This window comes from Sturnira hondurensis, unplaced genomic scaffold (assembly GCF_014824575.4).
Source record: "Sturnira hondurensis isolate 20B ecotype Veracruz unplaced genomic scaffold, ASM1482457v3 Scaffold0022017, whole genome shotgun sequence".
NCBI classification, from domain to species: Eukaryota; Metazoa; Chordata; class Mammalia; order Chiroptera; family Phyllostomidae; genus Sturnira; species Sturnira hondurensis.
In genome coordinates, this window is record NW_028094648.1 from 6,446,379 (window position 1) to 6,466,134 (window position 19,756).

At 44.6% G+C, this 19,756-nt stretch overlaps 1 pseudogene; it reads right to left on the reverse strand.

Annotated features, from left to right (window-relative positions):
- Positions 1-19,756, reverse strand: part of LOC118978599 (40S ribosomal protein S2-like) — a 54,484-nt pseudogene that overhangs the window by 5,500 nt on the left and 29,228 nt on the right.

Here is a 19,756-nt window from a genome sequence, read left to right on the forward strand (position 1 = left end):
GATGGTAATTGTAATTTACACCACTGTGGTCTTATAGCTTTGGCCCCAATTCCCCATTAAACCTTGAAGCTACAGTTCCTAACTGCACAACTAGCAGGAATCTGGTCAATAATGGATGACACTGGAGTATTTCCAATGGGAAATAAATGGGTTATATTAAAATAATTAATAATAAATAATAATACCACCAGTAAATGGTAACCTATTACACGGTCAGATTGTGAGAACTGAAGAGATGCACGACTGTGCCCTTGAACTATAAGTAAATATTATATTAGATGCAAAATGCAGAAAAGTGAGACAGACAGCAAAACCTAGGTCATGCCAGCTTGCAGGTTAAAAATGACCCAAAGTGGGGTTTTTTCCCCCTTAGTGAAGGCCCATGAGACCTGACTGCCTCCCATTTAGTTGCCTTTCCCTTTTGAGAAAAATTCGACCTTGATTTGCATCCAAGGTTATGGTCTTGCCCCACCCCCAGTGGTCCACCATTTCAGCAAGACCAACACCGACACTAAGACTTCCCAGGAAGGAGCCCCCCTAAGCACCATGGGAGTACCTTATTCAGCCAAGAGGATGATGCATCCTGTGTGTTGATTAACGACCAAAAGGGGGAACTGTGAACCAAAAAGGGGCCACATACTAAACTTGACGAGCTCAGGGGAGGCCTACATGGTGGGCCTTAGACACTCAAAGACTGAAAATAATCACATAGGATGGTCTGAACATAAAAATTTCAAACTAAAAGCAGGTCATGACAGTAGTCATGTCTGAGGCCCGTAGCTTCCTTGACAAAAGTCAACCTTTACCTTAGGTAAGCCTGTCTATTGTGACATTTCCACTCTGAAATGGCAGAGTAATCTCTTTTCCCAGACCTCTGGGAGCATCCCCACTGCCACGGAGCAGAAGGCCACGGAACCCCTCACTGCTATCTTGTTCCCCACATGCCACCTCTCTGTGCCGCAAATGTTCATTGTCAGCTCTCCCGTGTCCACCAACGTAAAGGAAGTTTGCATCTCTCCCTTCCATCCAATCCCAGAGGTTTTTCCGCTTTCCTTCTCCCACTCCATTCATCTTCCACCAACGGATTTCACATAACCCTCCTCAAATAAGCTACAAAACTGCCATTCTCCAGAGCATTTTCTTAATCCATTGAGACTTTCTTTGCTGGCCACTGTTGTCATTTTGGTTCAAATAAACTCTTCTAAGACTTTTGCTTAAACTGGACATTCTTTGGTGGACAATCCTAGCAGAGAAAGTTAGAACGGGTCTGCTCGTTCCAATCATGCACACAGCCACCCTCCCTCAAAAGTGAAGCGTGTCGGGGGTAGGAGGGCTGAAAGTGTGCACACAGCTGCGCGCGGTCCCGGTAAGCCTACGGAGACTTGGATGCGTCCCTGCTGACGCACGCACACGTACAGCGTTCCTGTGGGATTCCAAGTGCATGCGTGTTTACAATACTGGGTTTCAGACATGCCGCTTGTTCAGCTCAATTCATCTCTGGGTAGTCAGTGACACCAATGGAAATCTGAAGGAGACAAAAGAAGAACACATCGGTTCTCTTCTCCATCTCCTCTCTCCTTGTCTCATATTTTCATTCTTCATTATAGTCTTGTTCTTGCCCTTTGTTATATTCTTCGGGTCTGCACACTTCCAGCCTTCTCTCCTTGCAACTTCCAAATCTTCCATGTATGTACAGTCTCATCTCGTTTTAGTGTTTCAAAAATATGCCTTCAGAAATGTAAACTCCACGCCCACATTTTGAGGTAATAAAATAATCCTTAGGTCAGCCATCGCCAGAGTTTAGGCCAACCCCCACAAGGCCTTTGGCAGAAAAATGCAGCCCCATGAGGCATGGAAATGAAGGTTCCTGCTTGATTCGGGAATTTAAGCAGAGAACTCCGAGTTTCTCTTTTCCCTACATTCATGTGGCTACATATGTGCATTGTCCTCTGGGTGCTAATCTCAACCATCCCAACCAGCTACCACTGAATCTTTAACCATATGTTCCTTCTACTCATTTTGAGTGAAGGAGCCCCTCACGCCCCTAAAGTAAGAATCCAAATCAGCTTCCCTCTGTGACCTCGCGTTACACGTCTCCTCTGCAGGCAGTGACCCGCTGGGTTGCTGGATTTTATCAGGCGTTGACAAATGTTTATTCAGCATCTCCTGTGCCAAGCATTGTGCTAGACTCTGGGGTGGGGGGGTGGCAGAGAAACAAACAAGACCTCTGCACTAGGAGGCTGAGCTTCTGGTGGGGAAAACAGATGGAAAACAAACCAGGCCCTGATTACATGGCGGCATAACAAGGGCTCTGATGTCATCTGGGGCTGCAGGCGGCTCTTGTGGGAAGCCGAGCTGGTCCCATAGCTCAGGGAATCTTCCCTGAGGAGGTGATATTTAAACGTGTGAGCAATTCTGGGGAAAGTGGGTATATTCTGCTATTGTTTCTTAAGTGACTCAGAAAGTTAGGTCCCATAAGAAGTGTAGGTTTGGGGCAGTTACAGAACATCCTCTCCTGTTTTTGAAATGACGGTTGGTAGTGTCCAACAGGAACTGTAATTTTCTTATTATTGAATCACAAAGTGATGGAACGCATTCAGCTAAGAAACTGTCCTTGTTCAAAAGAGACAGTTTGATTCCCCTAGGACTGGAATTTGAATACAGCCGAGACTCCTGACATCCCCAAATCTCATTCCTGAGTCAACCTGGGGTGAAGTTGTCTTGGGAAGATAAGAGAAACACGTGCTGTCATCCAGCTCCCTGAGCTAATGTTTCACAGGCTGACAATGACAGAGTGATTGCCTTTGATTGAGCACATATTCAGTTATTCACTGGGTACATACAGCCTGTTAGAGCATGCACTACAAAATAATGAACACAAAGCCCTTCAAGGGCCCCGCAAGATTGTCCAAGTCTAAATTTGCATGCATTTAGTTAATTATTTTATTTTTCGCTGTGTATTTATGAAATAACTTGACTGTGTGGTAAACATCTCAATAGTTAATGCGGATTCCCCCTTGCAGAAAACCGGACCTCTCTGTTCAGTTCTTGCTATGCTTGGCTGCGATTTTGAACCACTAGAGGGCGCGCGAGGCCAGCTCAGGCTCTAGCTAGGTCCCTTCTGGGACAGTCCACAATCGGAGCGTGAAAGGACGCCAAGTGTTCCCAAATGTTCTGGAGAGGAACCAGGTCAGGGCCTCTCCCTCCCCTCAGAGTCCCCAGTCTCCCCTAGAAACCGGTTCAGTTCCAGTCCGGCGTTCAACAAGCCTGAAATTCCACTTGAAGTCCAACCCTGTCTGGAGTCGTCTCAGAACACTGTGTGTGTGTGTGTGTGTGTGTGTGTGTGTGTGTGTGTGCGCGCGCGCGCGCGCAAGCACGCGAAGGAGAAGGGAGGAGGGCGTGTGGTGCAATAAAAACTAAAGCCATTTTCCATCTCCTACCAAGTGTCAGGCTCTGTGCTAGGTCGACAGGTAATTTCAACATAAAAGAGCTGGTGATAGCATAGAGGTATAAATAGAAAGCCGCGAACGCGCAGAATCAGGGTCCTTTGCCAAACTTCAGAGGTTGGGGAAGGCTTCTAGGGGCAGTGCCTGAGTTCGGACCTGGAGAACTAGTAGAAATGACCAGGAAAGAAAAGTAAGAAAGGGGTTCCTTACAGAGGGAGCAGCTGGAGCGAAGGCGCAGAGGCCAGATCGGGGAGAGGCACCGCCGTGGCTCCGTCAGAGACAGGGATGGTGCTGGTGCTGCTGCGCAGCTCTGGAGCAGCTAGAAATCCAGCAGGCCCGCAGGGACTTCAAAGAGATAACCCAGGGCCTGAACTTCAGTTCAACTCAAATTAAAATGTCCCAGATTGGCTCCCGTAGCCAATATCAGTGCCTCACCATGTTCAATCTGCATTGACTGCTAAAATTCTCAAACAGTAAAACAAAAATCTTAGCTGCTAGTAAGTGAAGCATGGCACCACTCCATTTACTACACACATAAAATAGTACTTTGACAGACTGTCCTGCTTTGTGGAGCTCAAAGATTCAGCTTCCTGAGGCTCCCCCATGGAAATAGGGGTCGTAAGTCAGCAGGCATTATTGGAAATACGTCTTACTAACAGTTTTTCCATGGCAGCCCGGTGAAATGCCCAGTATAATTACTATAGGTTAGCCTTGTTTATGTCTACTCGGGAACACTAAGGCCAATTGAACCAAAGTAATTTATCCAGTTAAAAGGCATGCTTTTATGGTTAAGTCATGTTCCCACAGAAACAAATTACACTGAACAGATACATGCACACATCTTGAAGAAGAACCTTGATAATTCGGATCCGATACCTATTTCCACTGTGGTTGACTTCAGGCATGATTGTGATGACTTCTCACCTTTGCATTTCATTCTCTACGACTAACCCGTCTTCTACTAAGTAAGAGTGCAATGGCATGATTTGATTTGTAAAAACACATACAAGAGTGTAAATTTCATTTGAGATATGATACAATACTCCTTGAGATAGTTAGAAACACACCAAACCATGATACATGCAATAAGTAAGGAATGACTAACACGAATGCTGTCAAAGACTTCTGTGGGTCACCTGGATTTCCCAGTGACAGAGTCTGAATTACACTTGACAACTAGTATATGAACTGTTGCTTATAAACTGTTATTTAGTATATGAACTGTTGTTTCTCTAGAACAGAACATCAGCAATTCATGAGGTTTTACCTAATGCCTAGCCTACTAAACCAATCTATTATTGCAGGTAGAAATTCACATTGTATATCTATTCTGCATGCTTGATGAATGAATTGTCTGTAGGTATGTGCTTGAATACCTAAGTTTTGGCAAGACATTTAAATGAGATTTAATGTACTCACAACAAAAAACAACTTAAAATTGCAGGCTCACACTTCAGATAGTGGTTATCTTATCTGCCTGTCTGAGTGCTGTTTGCTTTCCCTGAAGTCGCCAATAAAACCTGAGAAAGTGGAATTGGCCACCCAAGAGTTCCCTGCCCATCCATTGCCTCCTCCACCAGGACGATAGAGGAAGTTTATTGATGGGTGCTGCTTAATTCACTGGCTTGCCAAAATGACTGGTTAAAATCACAGCCCTCTCTCCACGAGCATTACACGTGTCTTTCTAAAGCTGTGTGACAAAAAGCTTATCCTTATATCACAGTCACACATCCTTCCAGGGGATAAATGCCAGCTGCATCCACATCTTGCCTAAAAGGTAGGTGGAAAATAAATATTTCAACTATCCCGATACGTTCAAACCCAGACAGACCGCTGAAAGGATGGGTAATTTATTTTATTTATTTATTTATTTATTTTTAGAGGGGAAGGGAAGGAGAGAGGAAGAGAAGCATCCATGTATGGTTGCTTCTTGTGCACCCCCTGCTGGGAACTGGCCCCTGCTGGGAACTGGCCTGCAACCCAGGCATGTGCCCTGACTGGGAATCGAACCGTGATCATCTGGTTCGCAGGCCTGTGCTCAATCCACTGAGCTACACCAGCCAGGGCAATGGGTAATTTTTTTTAATTTCAGTTTTTCTGTTCCATTTTAGATGACCCCATTATCCCATGTCACTTTCCAAAAGTGTCTTCTGATAATGCTAGTTTACCTGATGCCCCTCACAGCCATGGGCTGAATGGGTAGCAATCCATTGCCATTTGACCACACAGATGGAGGGAGAGAGGCTGAGGAAGTATCTGAGCTGCCGTTCTCGGGTGAGGAAAGAACGGGGACCTCCAGTCTTCCGACGACGGTCTCCCAACAATGGGAATAGAGACGCTAATCAAGAAACTCAGAAGTAAAATGCGTTTTTCCTCCTCTAACCCGAGCAGGGTAACTTTTCCTGTGCCTGTGCCTTTTTTCTAGTATTATGATTCACACCACATAAAATCTGCAAAAAGTAAAAGGCTTATTGAATCCCTTCTCTGAGCAAGGCTAGATGCTTGCTTGGTTACCAGGAAGCAACACCAGAGAAATTACAGGAAATAGAAAGCTATTTCCCAGAAGTTTAAAAGCTGCTTATTAAGAAACAAAGTATTAGCATATAAATAAAATGGAGCACTCAGGGATTCTGTGCCTGGAGGCAAGGGTAGGGATGTGTCTTGAACAATGAGGATGTTTCTGGAAACGGGACCTAGGCTCTCACCAGGTCAGGATTCAACTAGTCCAATTCAAACCTCTCCTCCAAACATGTGTCTTTTCTTGTATTCTCTCCACTGAGATATCACAACTCCAAGCATCCCTCCAAGCAGAACATTATCCTTGACTAGCCCTTTTCCCTCCCCAGCTGAATCTGTTCAGTCCCCAAGACCTCCAGATTTATCTCCCAGATCTCTCCTTGCACTGTATTTTCCTTTCCTTCCGCTTGCCTCCAGGGCCCTATTTCAAGTCCTTGGCATCTCTCCCTGAGATTGATCACAGCCTCCTACCTGCTTTGCCCAACTCCAGCCTCCCCAGCACTATGGGAGGGCCCCATCTGAAATGCAAACCTGACTGCTACTCCAAGCCCTTCAGTGGTTCCCCCAATGACTAGAAGATCAAGTTGCAGAATCCTTGGCATTGCCCACCCCAAAGCCCTCCTAACAGGTCTCTGCCGTCTCTCCAGCTTGGCCCTGGGCCCCTCCACCAGCACCCAGCAGCCCCAGCACCGCAGCTCTGTCAACATCCTGTTGTTCGGGTCAGGACCAAGACCCCTCAGAACACCCTCTATTTTCCCTTCCCCTGTGTCTCTGCTGGGATTTGGGATCCTTTCCTTTTTTTCCCCGGTAAAAGTTTTTTCTTTGCTTGCAACTGTCTATGGTCTATAGGGAAGAGAAAGGAATTTTCTGCTTTCTGGCTGAAAAAGAGGAGGGTAAGGCTACCTTTGGCATCCCTCTATGTAGTGGCAGTTTGCTTGTTAGATCCAGCGCTAAGGGAGTGGAGAGGAATTGGAGGGGGGACTGGGGAATTCTAGGAAGAGAATATCTCGTTCTGAATGGGAATGTTCCTTATTTTTCTGCTCAGGGGTCATTTCAGGACTGGCAAGGTCATAGCTGCTCCGAGTCACTTTGACTTTCTCCATTTCCCCTAGGATCAGCCTCACACCAGTGGAGGTGATAGGAAGTCTTGATTCACAAGCTATAGATTTCCCCCCCAACTTGATTCTTCTGTGGTGTTTTCCATCTCAGGTAATGGCATCACTACCATCCTCTCAGTTGCCCAAATTCCAAACTAGGAGTTTACTTCGTTCTTCCTTCTTCCTATCTCCCATTACTCAGTTTTATTGGTAGGCTTAACTGATTTATGCCCATGGAACCTTGTTACTCTAGGAATTGGAATGCTTGACCTATGTGACTCCAGGAGCTTGACAAGTAATTCAGCCTCTGGACCAGAGGGTCTGCAAGTCATCAGGATGTGCCTGAGCCATTGTGTTTCAGGGAGGGAACATCAGCGATGCGGATAAAGAATTGTCTGTCCTGATGGGGAGCTCAATTTGCTAAGATGTCTTTGTTAAGACATCTTCCTGATATGCCAAGGTTGTGAATGGGATCCGCAGTCAGGTCACAAACAGGAATCAACCAATAATGCCTAAATAACTGGAATGACAAAGTGATGTCTCTCTCTCTCCTGTCCCCACCCTGCCTCTCTCTCTCTCTAACAAAATCAATTAAAAAAAAACTTTTTTGGAAAAGGATTGTTGATCAGCAAATAAAGAAATCCAAGGAAAACCACTGCCTCTAACTCTTACCTTATTAACCTTTTATTCCAAACCTTTTACCTACTCTGTCTTCCCCTCATAGAAAGGTTGGTTTGAGACGGATGTTGACATGGGTTTTAGGGTACATAACCCACCATCTTCTCGGATTGCCAGCCACCTGAGTAAAGCGCCCATACAGATTCAACCAACCCCTTTCTCTCCTTGTTGGTTCCGGTAGGATCAGGGAGCACGAACGCCAGCTTTTCCAGTTTCAATAGTATCTGAACTCTGCCCCTTGCTCCCTCTCCAGTGCACCCACCTAGTCCCAAGAGACTCCTGTCACCAGGAATCACCTTTTAATTGCTTTTCTCCATCTCTTGCCTCCAGTCAACCCACTTTCCATTCAACAGTCAAGGTGCTCTTTTTAAGTGTAAAGTCGTATCTTTTATGTCAGTTAAATATATGCTGTTGAAATATCACCTATATAGAAAAAGAACACAGGTCATAGTGTATAACTCGGGGGGTTTACATAAAATATATAACTCAGTGACGATTTCACAGAAAATGAACACACTCATGACCAGTATCTCAGAAATCCCTTCACCACCACCCCCCGACATACACACTTACCCCCTTCCAGGGAATCCCACTGTCCTAACTTCCAACACCATACATTGGTTTTGCCTCTTTAAAATTTTCTGTACATAGAATCATACAGTGTGTGCTCCTCTGTATCTGGCTCCTTTCACTCAACACTTTGTTACTGAAATTCATTCATGTTCTTGCTTGTAAGTCGTAGTTTGTTTATTTTCATTTCTGGGAAATATTCCATTGTATGAACTCCTCACAATTTATTTACCCACCTACTGGTGATGGCTACCGTGGACCCAGTTTTTAGCTATCAAGACCAACACTGCTCTGGACACTCTCGGGCCTGACTTTTGGTGAGCCTGTGTCCGCAGTTCTGTCGGGAATATACCTAGGAGTGGAGGTGCCGGGTCCTGGGTTGTGCGCGCTCTAGTAGATATGCCCGTTTTCCAAGCAGTGGTCCCCATCTATGCTCTCACTAGCAGTGGTGTGTGAGCATTCCACTCGCTCTGTGTCCTTGCCAACTCTTGAGGTTGGTCTGTCTTTTTAATCCCAGCCATTTTAATGGGCAGTATGCTTGTTCATTAATCTGACCAATGTCACTTTCTACTGGGCCTTCAATGGATTCTCACTGAATTTAAAACAAAACCCAACCTCCTGTATGCGGCTCTGCGTGCTGCCCCCAACAATGTTACCTATATCACTTTCTTTTCTTACTCTCCTTCTACACTGCTCTTTTCTTTCTTAAAATCATTCCAGCTCTTTCCCACCTCTGGACATTCACCCAGCTCTCCCAAACCTGTTAAACATCACTCCATCCCACCTTCTCTCCACCCTCTTCAAAGCCTTCCTTCCTACCCGACGTATCTCAGATTTGAAGTCTGTTCTCTGTGAGCACTCCCTCCTGTTTCTCCCTTCGAAGAACTGATCACATAGTACTATGATAAGTTACTTCTTTTTCATCTTCTTTTCGTCTCTCCCCTTGGACTGTTAAGTCCTTGAAGACTGAGAGCCTGTGTGCTTCACAAACTACTCTGGGTCCTACGACTGGCAGACAGTGCTTGGCATATACTGGGCACTCGTCAAATGTTTACTGAAAGAGCAAGTGAGCCCTGGCTGGTGTGGCTCAGTAGATTGAGCACCTGCCTGTGAACCAAAAGGTTGTATGTTCAGTTCCCAGTCAGGGCCCATGCCTGGGTTGTGGGCCAGATCCCCAGTGGGGGCACATGAGAGGCAACCACTCATTCATGTTTCTCTCCCTCTCTTTCTCCTTCCCTTTGCCTCTCTGTAAATAAATAAAATCTAAAAAAAGAAAAGAGCAAGTGAATAAAGTCTATGTCATATTATGAATAAAATAATGTTTAATATCACCTTTGAGTGTGGAGTTTGGACACCCACTGAAGAAAGGAATCTGCCTGGGGCCGTGGACGAAATACAGCCAGAAGTGGGTGTGGAGAGGCCCTGAGGGGTGACTCAGTGACACTAACACAGGCAGCCCTGTGCACGTCCCTGAGCAATGGGTCCCAGAAAAAGACAGAGTTGGGGTTAATCCTAAAGGAGCTAAAATGACTTAGCCTCTGGAGGAAGGTTTGGCTACTCCAGGAAACAAATCTTTTAAAGAAATGCAATCTCCCTCCACGTCTCCAGGAAGCACCTTAGTCTTCCAGGAAGGAACAGTCTTTTCTAAGGGCATAAGTTGTCCCCGGGGAGTGGGGTAGGCGCAGGTAACAACGGTCTGAGATTCTAAAGCCAGTAACATCCGTGTACAAATATATATGTGCTTCAAATATTCTATCGTTTCAATAACAATAGGGGCAGAATTCAATAACACCAAAAACAGTGTTCCTGGCCAGAATTTTGGGAACACATGTATTATTATAAATTGGTAATTTTGTGAATTCCTTAAATACGTTCAGCTCTCTGGTGTAACCCAATTCCCCTCTATGGCCTATACCCTCAAACAGCACCCATCTTGCCTCAGGTTCCCAGAGGACTAGCTAGGAAAGTACAGCATATTCAAATGAGAACAAGAGCGGGGGTTACTGTTATTTTTACTTAAGTGCCATATGAGCTTTCCAGAGAATGGGAAGGCATTTGTCCTCCATAGCATGTACATTTAAAAGATTTACTTTGGCTCCGATAATCCTACTGAGTTAGCCACAAAAGTATGTTTCACATAATGAGCTGCGTGTTGGACATAACTCAGCACTATATAAATGTGCATTTCTGTAGGGCATCTGGTATTTTAAATTAAATGTAGCCACTTTGTTATGTAGAAGATCTAATTTCAGGAAAAAATGATGGTGGTAGATCATATCAGTAAACCCTTGAGGGTCTCCTACTTGCTTAGGGATACAGAGACATCCAGACAGGTCTCTGTTCTCAAAGAGCTTACTTTACTGGGAAGAGACAAAAACAAAAACAAACAAACAAAAAAAACCCAACCAAGCAGGCCACTGCAGGGATGTCCTAAGGGCACAAACAGGGGATTCCGGTTGAAGACAAAGCCCAGAGGAGGAGGGATTACCTCAGAACTGGAGCAGGGGAGGGGCTGTCAAAGGTTCTGGGAATCTGTTCTCTCTGGCTTGACATTTCTCTTCCTGTTTTTCAAAATTCCTTTCAAATGTCAGCTTTCCCGATCTCTTGGCTGGAATGACCCCTCTCTGAAGATTGTACTTGCATTACTGCCATTTGCACACACTTCGGGGGGCAATTTAATGTTGGGGTCAGGAAGGAGACCCTGGGATCAGACAGCCTAGATCTGAGTCGTGTCTTCTGCTTGCTAGCCGTGACACCTTACTTAAATTTCCTGTGCCTCAGTTTCCTTATCTGTGTGAAGATTAAGTGAGTTAGCACAGTGAGCACTTAGAACAGCGCCTGGCACCAACTGAGCCTCACTAGGAGTTCACTTATTCTTCCACAAGCATCTCGTCTCTTTCATTTCGTCGTCAGTTCCTTAGAATCAGGCTCTGTGGTGGGCATCTTTGGGTCCCTCCCACGGAGGCCCCAAGCATTCTCCACCCTTTCAGGGTCTAAAATGTTTCCTCGTTCATTTCAAGTGCAAAAAAAAATAACATGTGCTGTGATTCATAACGGTTTACCAGGTGCTGTGGGTTAAATTTGAGTTCTTGTGGAGGTGATTTAAAAAGTGCATACAGTGAGTCATTTATATTAAATGCTTACTTAGTTACACGCTGTTGCCAAATGATGACACCTAACACCTCCTGAGCATTTACTTCGTGCCGAACACTTGGCCACGCACGTTTCACTCCTTATGTTGCTTCGATCACACTTAAATCTCCAAGGTACTTTCACACTCTTACAGGAAGCCTGAAAATCTGCCATCACCCTTTTTCCTGGCACCGAAAACCGTGTATTGCCAATAAAATTAGATTTCATATCATCTAAATACAATACACTTACATTATATACTATTTCAAAGCCGTTTCTTTCCACAAACTTGCTATAATTACAGCGGTATTATACTTCTTCATGTTATAATTCTAAAATTACCATGTGCATAGAGGGGAGATTCCTTTGTACTTTCATAATGGAGTCCCCCACCACTCCCCAGAGTGCAGACATACAAATGCGCAGTCAGCGATGTTGTTAGAATATACCGCACAGGTCAAACCGTAATTAAAATAATTGTTGTTTACATAGCATGGTAAATGTATCCACTACTTGAGTCATAATCACAGTAGTTAGAGACAGAAAACAGCAATTAAATAATCCAGTCAACCCCAGCCAAAGTGTGTCAGCCAAGATCCCAGCAGAGAAGATCTGAGAATTAATTTCAAGGGAAGAAATATATACGTATATTACATATATATATCAGGCACATGGCATCACTCTTCATTCTCATTTTCTTCCCATTAGTGTGGTTTTTATTCATTCATTCATTCACTCACTCACTCACTCATTCAACATAGCTCACCATTTACCACAGTAACCATCTACATGGTTTGCTATGTGCCGGGCCCTTTGCTAGGAACAATATCTAGAAGAGCGAGAACAGGTCCCTACCTTCAAGGAGCTCTCAGTTCCTGAAAACGGACCGAGACGAATGCCCTGAGTCTGCTCCTCAGCTACCTGGAATTAAGTGGGAGTGGCCTGCATGTGTGCGACCAATTGCAGTGTAAGTATCGCGGGGAAACTGTAACTGACGTTTACGGAACTCTCACGGCAGGTGAGGTGCTGTGCTAGATGCTTTACACGCGTTATTTTATTCAACCCTCACTCCCAACAAATGATTATGGAGAAATTGTTATTGTTATTCCATTAATAGAGAAGGACAAGGAAGCCTGGAAAGATTAGATAAACCAGTCTCCACCAGCCTCCACCCTTCCCAGTCCCCAGTCCCGTCCCTTATCATTAAATATCTCCTGAGGCCGTAAACAGGCAGAGGTGCACCTGGGCTGCTTTGCAGGAGCTGACGAAAGGCTCGAAGGCGGGTGGGGAGGCCCAATCTATAATGGCTTGCCTGGGTGAGGGGTGCCAAAACTTGGTTCTATCCCAGCTATGGCCCTGGGCACGGCCCAGGCATGGCCCCCACTGCAGTGTTTTCCTCTCTCTGTGGTCCTAGCGGCCCAGGACCCCGGAGCTTGGTGCGGGTGTGGACGCAGGCAGTAGCAACCTGGCAGAAACTACCCTTCCCCCCAAACATTTTCTTCCCACTTCTTGCTCTCTTACTTCCTGTCTCTCGCTCACTAAGTCCACACTCTCAGAGGATTAAACCGTCTCTAACAAACACCACCAGGGGCCAAAGCGTCTCCCTGAGCTGCAAAGGGACTTTCTGAAGCCCCTTTCCTTAGACTGGAAACACACATACGCGTGCACACGCCAGCTCAGTCTCCATCCGGGCTTCTGCTCCGGAGAACTGCGTGACGGCGCTCACATTTGAACATCACAATGTTTCCTAAGTATGAGGCTTCCATCGCTGGTGACCTTGGTACCACCCCTGTTTGCGGAGGAGGAAGTGGGGGGAAGTGGCTGGTCATGTCATCCTCTGAGGCCAACAGTGCTCTGTCATCTATTGTACCAGCAGGCGGACTGTGCCTCTGGCACTTCTGCAAAGGTTTTTCTGCTTCCTATTGCCTGGCAGTGGGGAGCAGGAATGGCGATGGGTGCGCCAGGGGACCAGCTCTCTGCCAGGACCCAGTGGCGGCACCCATGGGAGGTGGCAAGGTGCCTATATCCTTGTTTCAACCACTCGCTCACCTCCTAAGGTATCCTAATTCTAGCTCTCAAAGCCTCCGCTGATTTCTGGCTCCAAAGGTAAAGCGCAGTCAGGATGCCCTACTGCAGCACCTTCAAAATTCTGTAGGAGATGCTTTGCGCCTCCTTGGAAAACCTCTCTTTGGGTAACCTTGCCATTGTTTCTGCCGCCTACCAATGACTAAAGTGCTCTGATGGCTCTCAACAAATATGAAATAAGATATGGATGACTTAGCACTTATTTGCTGTTGATCTTTCTTTCATCAACTAACACCAAAGTTGTAGAATAATGGTTCAGTCCTTATTTAAATATCAGCCCTCAGTGGGAGACATACTATCAAAATCATCGCAGTTAGCAGCAAGCACACACTGAGTTCTCACTGTGATGGTACAATTCCACAGCAATGAAATGATTATGACTATTTTAAACCCATTAAAGGAAAATTTATGGGAGAAAAGAGAGCATTCACTTGGTGTCCTTCTGCAGTACTTGACCCAGATGATCAAAACCCCCTTCTAGAAGCAATTGCATATCCTAAAACAGAAAACAAAAGTGTTTCCATGCTGCCCTGTTTCAAACAATAAGCCTCTCATTTAGAATATAATAAAATGGGACTTCCGGCCAAGACGGAGGCGTCGGTGGAAACACGGTGCCTACTTGCACAACTAAGGTTAAAGACAATGAAGTTTTAGTAACAAAAACACAGCCAAAACACAGAAAATTGAACTGTACAGAAGTCCGACAACAAGGAACTATTCAGCCAGACCAAATCACAACCCACCGACTGGGTTGCTCTGCCCTGGTGAACATCTAGGGCTCTGTCCCTCATACATAACAGGTGCGAACAGACCAAACATTATGACTCAAGAACAGCTCAAAACCCCAGAGCCTATAATTCTAAGTGACCAAGAAATTAGCCAACCTTTGAGATGCACAGTTCAAAATACTGATGATCAGGATGCTCACAGAATTGATTGATTTTAGTCACAAATTAGAGGAATGAATGAAGGCTAAACTAATTGAAATGAAGGGAAATGCACAGGAAACGAATAGTGATGGGAAGAAAACTGGGACTCAAATCAAGGGAGTGGACCAGAAGGAAGAAAGAAACAACCAAACAGAAAAGAATGAAGAAACAAAAATTCAAAAAAATGAGGAGAGACTTAGAAACCTCCAGGACATCTTGAAATGTTCCAACATCCGAATTATAGGGGTACCAGAAGGGGAAGAGGAACAGTCACCAGTGGAAAACTTATTTGAGCAAATAATAAAGGAGAGCTTCCCCAGTCTGGCAAAGGAAATAGACTTCCAGGAAATCCAGGAAGCTCAGAGAGTCCCAAAGAAGTTGGACCCAAGAAGGAACACACCAAGGCACATCACAACCACATTAGCCAAGATTAAAATGAAGGAGAAAACTCTAGAAGCAGCAAGAGATAAGGGGACAGTCACCTACAAAGGAGTGCCCATCAGACTGTCAGCGGATTTCTCAAAAGAGACCTTATAGGCAAGAAGGGGCTGGAAAGGAGTATTCCAAGTCATGAAATCCAAAGACCTACATCCAAGATTGCTCTATCCAGCAAAGCTTTCATTTAGAATGGAAGGGCAGATAAAGTGCTTCTCAGATAAGGTCAAATTCAAGGAGTTCATCATCACCAAGCCCTTATTATATGAAATGTTAAAGGGACTTATCTAAGAAAAAGAAGATGAAAAATATGAACAGTGAAAGGACAGCAAACTCACAGTTATTAACAACCACACCTAAAACAAAAGCAAACTAAGAGGACAGCTAGATCAGGAGCGGAACCATAGAAATGGAGATCACATGGAGGGTTAGCAATAGAGGGGTGGGAGGAGGAGAAGGGGGGAGAAGGTACAGAGAATAAGTAGCATAGATGGTAGGTAGAAAATAGACAAGGGGGAGGGCCGGAATACTATGGGGAATACAGAATCTAAAGAACTTGTGACACATGGACATGAACTAAAAAGTAGGGAATGGTGGGGGAGGGGTGTGCAGGGTGGGGAGGAATAAACGGGGGGAATAGGACAACTGTAATGGCACAATCAATAAAATATATATTTAAAAAAGAATATAATAAAATGAATCACGTAAGTATTTCGTCACTATCCTTTCCCACCACCACCTCTCCTTTAAGTTATTTGATATTCTGATCTCTCACTCACCGAAGTCTGGGTTGACACAAACTCCCTGTGAAGCAGGCAAGGCAGGTAGAATTAGCTTCGCGAAATGGACGGGAAAACTGAGGCTCGGAAAAGTTAAATGGTCTATCCCAGTCACATAGTCTGTGACAGTATCGGTTAAATGCAGATCTCCAATTGACCTCTCCCCCTAACTCTGATTTTTTTTATCCTCACTGGAGGATATGCTTATTGATTTTAGAGGGAAGAGGGGAGGGAGAGAAGCATTGATTGGTTGCCTCTCATACACACTCCCATTGGGGACCACACCCACAGCCCAGGTATGCGCCTGATCAGGAGTCAAACCTGAGACCTTTCAGTTTACTGGACAGTGCCTCACCCATGAGAGCCACACTGGCTGGAGGTAGGCCTGGGGATTACTGGTCCTTGACCTCTGAACTCGGGGGTCCAAAGGTCACCTCTTCTCTACCTGTATGTTAATGGTTGGCTCAAACCTTCTGCCCTCTGAAGAGCTGTCAAAGATATGGCTAATACCAGATCCTATGACTATTGCAATTAATCAAGACTAATAAAGTAAAAATTTGCTAGCAAGTATCCTAAAAAAAAAAAAAACAAGCAAACACACACATAACTTTTGAGCTCCATTTTTACTGAAATCCGGACTTAAATTTGTTCTCTGACTGAGCGGTCAGTCTTCTTCCAACAGTCACTCCAAAAGCACTTATTAACCGACCACCACGCCGGCGGAGAGTGAGAAGTGATCCCTGACCTCAAGGAGTCGGAGTCTAATTGTGGGGAGACAAACAAAGGAACAACCAGTAAGTAACGCTAACAACTCTTCAATGCCAACTCTGATGGTGTGTAAGGGGAAAAGTGAGCCCAGGACGTGGGAGAACAACCCAGGAGCCCGCCGGGCTGGCTAGGGCTGGGCCTGGTGAATGTCCTAAAGGGAACAAGAGCTCAGGCCCCACTGTTGCCTGAAGTCTTCCTGCCTAGCTGTCCTGAGACAAAATCCCCTCAAGGAGCAGACCATTTGTTGATAAATCTCTTTATTCCCACAGCTCTCATTCAGGAAGCACTGTCGAAAGACTGTGGAGCAGATTTTCTGGGTTCAAATCTTGGTTGCATCACTTATTGGTCCTATAACCTTGAATAATTACTTAAACTCTCCATGGCCCAGTTTCCTCATCTGTAAACAAGTACTTATTGTAGAGGGTTATTATAAGAAGTAAATTAATTACTACATGTCAGGGGTCTAGAAAAATACCTGACACACGAGAAATATTCCAAATGTATTAACTGCTATTACAATGATTTGCATTTGGTCAAGGTCTATCTGTTCAAATAGAGCATAACAGCATAAGAGCAGAGTCTGAATGTCTAAACCTTTGTGAGGATATTCCTTCAGCAGTTTTTCTTGAGCACCTACTTCGTGGGATGGGTATATAGTGATGAACAAGAAACACAAAGGTCCTCAATAAACCAGCACAGAGACAAGATGCAGTAGAAAGCAGAATTTTTCTTTATGATGAAAATTGACCATTTTGAGTCATATTGAGTTTTTGAAACAGACTTTACTTTCCAAAACAGTTTTAGGCTTACCGAGAAACTGAGCAAATACAGAGAGCTCCTGTACCCACACACATGTACACACATGGTTTCCCCTATCATTAACATCTTACGTTAGTGTGGTTCCTTTGTTAAAAATGAACCAATTTTCATATAGTAAGAACCAATTTTTTATTAATAAATGCTATGGTCTATATTAGAATTCACTCTTTCTGTTGTACAGCTCTATGGGTTTTGAAAAATACACACTATTGTGCATCCGCCATGATGGTATCATAGCAAAGAGTCTTGCCACCCCACAAATAACCACTGACCGTTTTATTGTCTCTATACTTTAGCTTGTTCCAGAATGTCATGTAGTTGAAATCATAAAGTATGTAGCCTAATTTATAAACCGACTTGAACTTGGCAATACACATTTAAATTTCCTCCATGTCTTTTTATGACTCGATAGCTCATTTCTTTTTATTTATTATCTGATGTATCCCAATTTATCACATCCACTGCCAAAAAGCATTTTGGCTGTTTCCAGCTTGGGGCAATTACACATAAAGCTGCTATAAACGTGTGTGCAGGGTTTTGGATGCACGCAGTTTCCATTTGGGTAAATACCTGGGAGTATGATTGCTGGGTCGTATGGTATGACTATGGTTAGCTTTGTAAAAAGCTGCCAAGCTGTCTTCCAGAGTATCTGTACCACTTTGCATTCCCACCAGCACAAACGAGAGTTCTTCTTACTCCACATCCTTGTCAGAACTCGGCATTGTCGGTGTTTCGGATATTCACCATTCTAAGTGTACAGTGGTATCTCGTTGTTTTCATTTGCAATCCCCTAGTGGCATAGTGTTGATTACCTTTCGGTATGCTTATTCCATCTGCTTATTTTCTTAGATGGGTGTCTGTTCAGATCTTTTGCCCATTTTTAAATTGGACTTTTTTTTTTATTGCGGAGTTTCAGGACTTTTGAAAATATATATATTTTGGATACAAGTCCCTTATCAAATGTACTTTGCAAAGCATTTCTCCTGGTCTGTGGCTTGTCTTTTCTTTCCTTAGAAGTCATATTATTTTGAAAGCAAGTTAATACTCGTTGACCCACTAGGGTTAGTTTTCCACTGTGCCACGGCTTTAGTACCAGTGCCACATTCTTTCACCAAATCAGTGTAGAAGGAGGAGACAGAAACAGATAAAAAAATCTTAAGGAAAAAAAAAATCGTAGGGACCATGGAACAATTTCAGTTCCTCAACTGAACTGAATTCATAGCCACATTGCATCTCACCAGATATTTTCTGTTGTAATATTAATTTGAATGAATAGGCTCAAATAGCATCAGAAAAATTACATCCAAGTGGAGTTGCGTTAGGAAAAATCCTGTCCTGAATAAATGCGTGGAAATAAAGGCTAGGCTTCAGCCCCCCAAACCCTACCCCCATCTCTACTTGTATACCAAGAGAGTTTCTTTGCTGTAGAATAAGCCTGTGTTTAATAAGCTCCATCGGGAGCTTGTCGGCACAAGGGTATTAAATCCTTGATGGGTTGTTATAAATTTTGTTTTTGGCCACACTTGCTGAAACCCAGCCCAGGAGCCCCTCACCCCACCTCTACAGAACTTTACAATGTCCGTTAGTCATCCACGTCAATGACTTCATTCGTTACCTATGCCCAGCCAGTCTGCCAGGCTGCACGCTGCAGTCAGGCTGCATCAGAAGTTAACTCTGCCCCACATCTCAAGGGGAGCGGAGGAACAGGGAAAACTGGAGGGAGAGCCTAGGCATGGATGGGAATCAGCTGAAAGTTTTCCAGGGGCACTGAAACATTCTTTCTTCACTTGTGGCAAATGACATGGGTTTCCTTAATGAGCACATGCAGCCAAAAACCCCAGTTTACACACTGGAAGGCGAACAGTCTCCGGGAGCAAGCAGCAATGCCCAGAGGAAAGGACTGAGACACGACTCCAGACCCACAATGCTAAGAGCTGGGTCCTGCACCCCCAGTTCTCAGACCACGTAGGCGTGGGATCTGGGCCTCTCACCGTGGCCTTTAGGAAGTCATCAGGGCCACCTCTTTCAAGGTTTCAGCCGTGGACAGCAGCACCATTAGCACGAAGGATAATGCAATCTGAGGCCTTCCAGCAGACAGAGAAAGAAGGACAATATTTTCCATATGGCTGCACTAAAAAGTTCATTAAAAAAAAACCACTTGCAACTATTACAGAAAAGTCCAAGTTAAATGTGTTTTTTAAACAAATCTGGTCAATATTTTGCTGGGAAATTTACACTTAAAGAGATGGTCTTTGGGGCTCCTGGGGAGACGGCATTAAGCTGACACATTTTTTCAGATCAAAAAGGCTGCCCTAAAAATACATACCTTCCCAGGAAACAGTGAAGAGACCCAGGTCTTTCCATGCTGGGCCACTCACAGTCCATGCCCAGAAGTCCAACCTGAAAGAATCCTGGCTTCAGCCCTCTTCCTATTGGCCAGTGGAGAACATGGGGCCGTCCCTTGGCTTTCCGTTTTGCTTTGTTTTGTTTTTCAGACTGTG